At 38.8% G+C, this 5773-nt stretch overlaps 1 pseudogene; it reads left to right on the top strand.

Moving 5' to 3' along the window:
• Window positions 1–257: 257 nt before the first annotated feature.
• Window positions 258–5365, top strand: LOC120136064 (annotated as a pseudogene).
• Window positions 5366–5773: the final 408 nt, after the last annotated feature.

Below are 5773 nucleotides of genomic sequence, written 5' to 3'. Positions count from 1 at the left end.
AATGCCCTCCATGAGACTCGATCCCACGACCTCAAGATTAGAATCTTGTACTCTACCAATTGAACTTGATTGCTCTACCAACTATATGAGATTATACTTATACTTTTGAGAATGAGTTTGCTCTCTCTCTCTATATATATATATTGAAACTAGTTGTTGGTTTTGAAGGGATTTTAGACGTGATGATGGCGGTGACCTCATCCTGCAAAGAAGGGACCAGGATAGCAATGGATAATGGCAAGTATGTAAGGTACACGCCGGAGCAAGTGGAAGCTTTAGAACGTCTCTACCATGAGTGTCCTAAGCCTAGCTCCATGCGTCGCCAGCAGCTCATTCGTGAGTGTCCCATCCTCTCCAACATCGAGCCCAAACAGATTAAAGTTTGGTTCCAAAACCGAAGGTACATATTTTTCCAAATCTTTAAACATAGAGTAATCCACTCATCTAAAACAACCATACCCATGCATCTGGTATACAGTAACTTTTTAATTAATTTTTGATAATTTTCAGATGTAGAGAAAAACAACGAAATGAAGCATCACGCCTCCAAGCTGTGAACAGAAAGTTGACAGCTATGAATAAACTGTTAATGGAGGAGAATGAGGTTACAAAAGCAAGTATCGCAGCTTGTTTATGAAACAGCTATTTCCGCCAACACACTCAAATGTAAGAACTTTATCTTCCCTTCCACGTTTCATATATTAAAAAAGAGAGGAAGAAAACTTTACAATCATATTATCAAGTGTTTGATTTGCTTTGTATTATGGGAATTCTTTTTAACTGCGGTGGATTTGTCGTGGTTGCAGACGACTCTAGCCACCACGGATACAAGCTGTGAATCAGTAGTGACGAGTGGTCAACACCATTTGACTCCTCAGCATCCTCCAAGGGATGCCAGCCCTGCAGGGTTAGTGGGAATTCCTTTTTTACTGTTTCACTCCCATTGTTATGTCCCTTTCGTTCCTCGTTTCTCTATAAAATGAAACCTTTGTTTGTTGCTGTATAATTGCTTATGCGCCTTTGCTTCCAGACTTTTGTCCATTGCAGAGGAAACTTTAACAGAGTTTCTTTCAAAGGCTACTGGAACTGCTGTCGAGTGGGTCCAAATGCCTGGGATGAAGGTTACTGGTCTCTCACTTTCTTCTGTCATTACCTTTATTCTTTGTCATTATGGAGAAACATCTAACATAAAATAAAGCGTAAAATCTTGCTAATCTTCTAAGCAACATCAAACACATATTTGTTATGTCAATATCGAGGACAACCCCACTGTCCCATTTCTCTATAGGTTACTAGTATTCCCTTGTATCCCATACGGGTTAGATTTTTAAAAAATAAAACCAATTCTTTGACTAACCCAAAATATGTTCTGGGGAAGTTTTCTTTCTCTATGAAAGATGCATAATTAATTAGTACTGATTAATATGAAAATGAAGTAAGTGTTAGGTACATACTGCGTTATGCTATCTTCTTTGAATCATTATCCAGATTCCAGGCAGATTGTACCCAAGTACTCAAAAAGGATCTACTCTTACAATGATTAATGCAATATTAAATGGAGAAACTTTTCTGTTTGATTCTGATATCAGATTCCTGCAATGATTTTACCTACTGCTAGATTCTCATATCTTCCTTTCCTGTGCAGCCTGGTCCGGATTCCATTGGAATCGTTGCAATTTCTCATGGTCGCAGTGGTGTGGCAGCACGTGCATGCGGACTTGTGGGACTAGATCCTACAAGAGTGAGTTCGTTTTTGCTTCCTGTGGAGAGGAGATTTCTTTTCTTGGCTCAAATTTGGAGAAGAATCGACTGATGATTTTTTCCCTTGTAGGTCGCAGAAATCCTTAAAGATCGGCCTTCATGGTATCGTGATTGCCGAGCTGTGGATGTTATAAACATGCTGTCCACTGGAAATGGTGGAACCATTGAACTGCTTTATATGCAGGTTAGTCAAGCTCCCATTTCTTTGACATTTAATCTGCAACTTCAGTGTGAAATTAATGGTGCAATTGTTTGTTTCAAGAGTTCTGAATTTCGGTTGCCTTCTTGTAGCTCTATGCCCCAACAACATTGGCACCAGCACGAGACTTTTGGTTGCTGCGCTATACATCCGTTTTGGAGGATGGAAGTCTTGTGGTATATATGTTTCCTATAGAGCTTCTGCTGTTTCTTTTGACTTAATGTTCTCAGAAAAAAATTATTTCTGGTTTTTATAATTGTGATATGCTGCTTAGATATGTGAAAGATCACTTAACAACACTCAGAATGGTCCAAGTATGCCGCCAGCTGCAAATTTTGTTAGAGCAGAATTATTGCCTAGTGGTTATCTGATTAGACCTTGTGAAGGCGGAGGATCCATCATTCACATAGTTGATCACATGGATTTGGAGGTACGTAAATCATCTTGCTTCGATTTTGAAACATTCACATTCTTTTCGCGAAATAGGCAAAAAAATCATTTTTCTACTTGCTTATATGCAGCCTTGGAGTGTTCCTGAAGTGTTGCGCCCTCTTTATGAATCCTCAACATTACTTGCTCAGAAGACAACAATGGCGGTAAGACTACTCTTTGCATCTATAATTTCAGTTTTTGCAAAAATGTCTAAAGCTTTAAACTCGCATTTAGTACCAAAATGCAGAGAAGTTAAGTGATTCAAGCTTTGGTTCGGAACTTGTGCAGGCGTTCCGTCATTTAAGGCAGATTTCACAAGAAATATCTCAGCCAAATGTTACAGGTTGGGGCAGAAGACCTGCTGCCCTTCGTGCACTTAGTCAGAAGTTGAACAAGTATGTCATCCAGCTCTTCGGAACTCTTTTTTTAAAAGTAATTGGAATAGAATCTAACAACTTATGTTGTCCAGGGGATTTAACGAGTCTGTTAATGGATTTACCGATGAAGGATGGTCTATGTTGGAAAGTGATGGTGTTGATGATGTGACCTTACTTGTGAACTCATCTCCTGGCAAGATGATGAGCATAAATCTTTCTTATGGCAATGGATTTCCTTCAATGGGCAATGCGGTTCTATGCGCCAAAGCATCCATGTTACTCCAGGTCAGCTGCTAAATGTATTGCAAAATTTTCAATAACAATAGAAGATCTAGTGGTATGAAACAAGATAAAATGGATATACGTAGTCTATGTATAATGTCCATTGCATTGTTTTTTTCCCGGATGACGATTTTGAAGTTTTTAACATCCATTTGTTAGACATGAGAATAGAATAACAGACGAAAACTGAAACAACACATATTATAGCTTCTTGAACTTTAATCTTATCAAGCATGTTTCTTTTTTATGAACATGTGCTTTTGTTCTATTTGTAGGACGTGCCGCCAGCAATACTTCTTAGATTCTTGCGAGAACATCGATCAGAGTGGGGCAGACAGTGGTATTGATGCTTACTCTGCTGCTGCTGTCAAAGCTGGTCCCTGTGGTTTGCCAGTAGTTCGAGGTGGAAGTTTTGGCGGCCAGGTCATTCTTCCTCTAGCTCACACTATTGAGAATGAAGAGGTAAGTAATTTGTTGCTGAATTTTGGAGATCACAGTATAATCCTGGGCATCAATAGGCATAAACTATGCTGATTGCTCCTCATTTTTTGTTGCAGTTCATGGAAGTCATTAAGCTTGAAAATATGGGCCACTATCGGGAGGACATGATCATGCCCAATGATATCTTCCTCTTGCAGGTACTTAAGTTTTCACCAACAACCCGTCAACTGATGATATATTAGTTCTCATTCTTCCATTTCCTCTTATAATTCTTGTTTTATTGGTAATCTATGCTTTTCCTTGTATGAATCTCTCAGCTTTGTAGTGGAGTTGATGAGAATGCAGTTGGCACTTGTGCTGAACTCATCTTTGCCCCCATTGATGCTTCATTCTCTGATGATGCGCCTATTATTCCTTCCGGTTTTCGCATCATCCCTCTGGATTCTGTAATGGTAATTTTTTTACATGCATGATACTATCTAAAATTTAATTTATTATCCTTTTTATCACTTTGTTTTCTGTTTAGTTTTGTTCAAGTTAGATTTTTACTAAAAGATTTAAACCTCATGTAGGATGCATCCAGTCCAAATCGTACGCTCGACCTTGCCTCAACTCTTGAAATTGGAGCTTCTGGAAACAGACCAATTGGTGATAATTCTGGTCGTTATGGAAGCACAAAGTCTGTGATGACAATAGCATTCCAATTTGTGTATGAGATCTACCTTCAAGAAATGTGGCTACCATGGCTCGGCAATATGTTCGTAGTGTTATTGCCTCGGTTCAAAGGGTGGCATTGGCGCTCTCCCCCCTCCCATCTAGGCTCTCATGCTGGTTTACGGACACCTCCTGGTACTCCTGAAGCACAGACGCTTGCTCAGTGGATTTGTCAGAGCTATAGGTGTGAGCCAAATCGCATTTATCATTCTTATCCCGTTTCTCTGAATTATGAACCTAATCCTTAGTATTTAATGCCAATTATGTCGTTCCAGACTCAAACTAACCACTATTTTTGGATTGTTCATCTCATTAAAGGATCTATCTCGGAGTGGAGCTTCTGGAATACGAAGGTAGTGAATCCATTCTAAAAAGGCTTTGGCATCACACCGACGCAATTTTATGCTGCTCTTTGAAGGTTTGCTTAGACTTTTCATTCCCATTTCACATGATCGAGTTCTAAGATTTTCTGAAAATCGTCTTCTTTGCTACTCCTTGCGTTGTACGAAATATAACCTACTTGATAATATATGCAGGCACTACCAGTTTTTACATTTGCTAATCAAGCAGGACTTGACATGCTTGAAACAACCTTGGTAGCACTTCAGGACATAACTTTGGAGAAAATTTTCGATGACAATGGACGAAAGGCTCTATTTGCGGAGTTCCCACAAGTGATGCAGCAGGTATATATCATAGTCTTTGAAATTAATAATGGAAAAACAATAAACTTATGAGGTTGTTAACAATGATTGATATGGTTGAACAGGGTTTTATGTGCCTTCAAGGTGGTATCTGCTTGTCAAGCATGGGGAGGCCAATCTCTTACGAGAGAGCAGTTGCTTGGAAAGTGATAAATGATGAAGAAAATGCTCATTGTATCTGCTTCATGTTCATCAACTGGTCTTTTGTTTGAAAATTGGCAGAGAATATATGATTTAGAATAACAACTAGATTAGAAGAACTCCCCTTTCCATTTATTAGTCTTTTAGTTTGCACAAACCTTTAACTGATTATGAAATGACACTGTTATAAGGATGCTGAACCGAATGGTATCTCCCCCGGGGGGGGGGTCGACTCGATTGTATCCCCATTTTTTGTATTTGCTTCATGCTTAATTCATTGATCACCATCGAATGCCCTTTGGTTCGTTTTACCCATCAAATCCACGAGCCTGTTCTTACTGAACCAGTAAAACTTCCTTGTTTACCTGGTACATGCAAAGTACCGATGTCATTTCACTGCGACAATGGTTTTCCAAAGGAACATGAAGTTGAGCATCTAGCATGGAATCCAGACTTAGATCCTATAATGTTGATGATCAACTGTTTATGTTTTTATATCCCTGAAATGGAAAAACATCAGTCAAATTTGTTATTGCTGGGTAAACAAAAAGTTGTATTGAAATGTGTAAAAATCAGATAATGAATTATCAACCCACCATGATTAACCTATCTCTATGGATCTTTTGCTTTCAAATTGAGCCCTTTGTTGTACAATTGGAAGACAAAGAATTTGACATCCTCCAAACTTACAGATGTGCTTTTGCTAAAGACTTCCACTAAAA

The sequence above is a fragment of the Hibiscus syriacus genome, unplaced genomic scaffold, assembly GCF_006381635.1.
Source record: "Hibiscus syriacus cultivar Baekdansim isolate YM2019G1 unplaced genomic scaffold, ASM638163v2 tig00001825_pilon, whole genome shotgun sequence".
Classification (NCBI taxonomy): domain Eukaryota; kingdom Viridiplantae; phylum Streptophyta; class Magnoliopsida; order Malvales; family Malvaceae; genus Hibiscus; species Hibiscus syriacus.
Note: the sequence above shows the minus strand (reverse complement) of the source record. Positions and strands in the feature narration are given on the sequence as shown.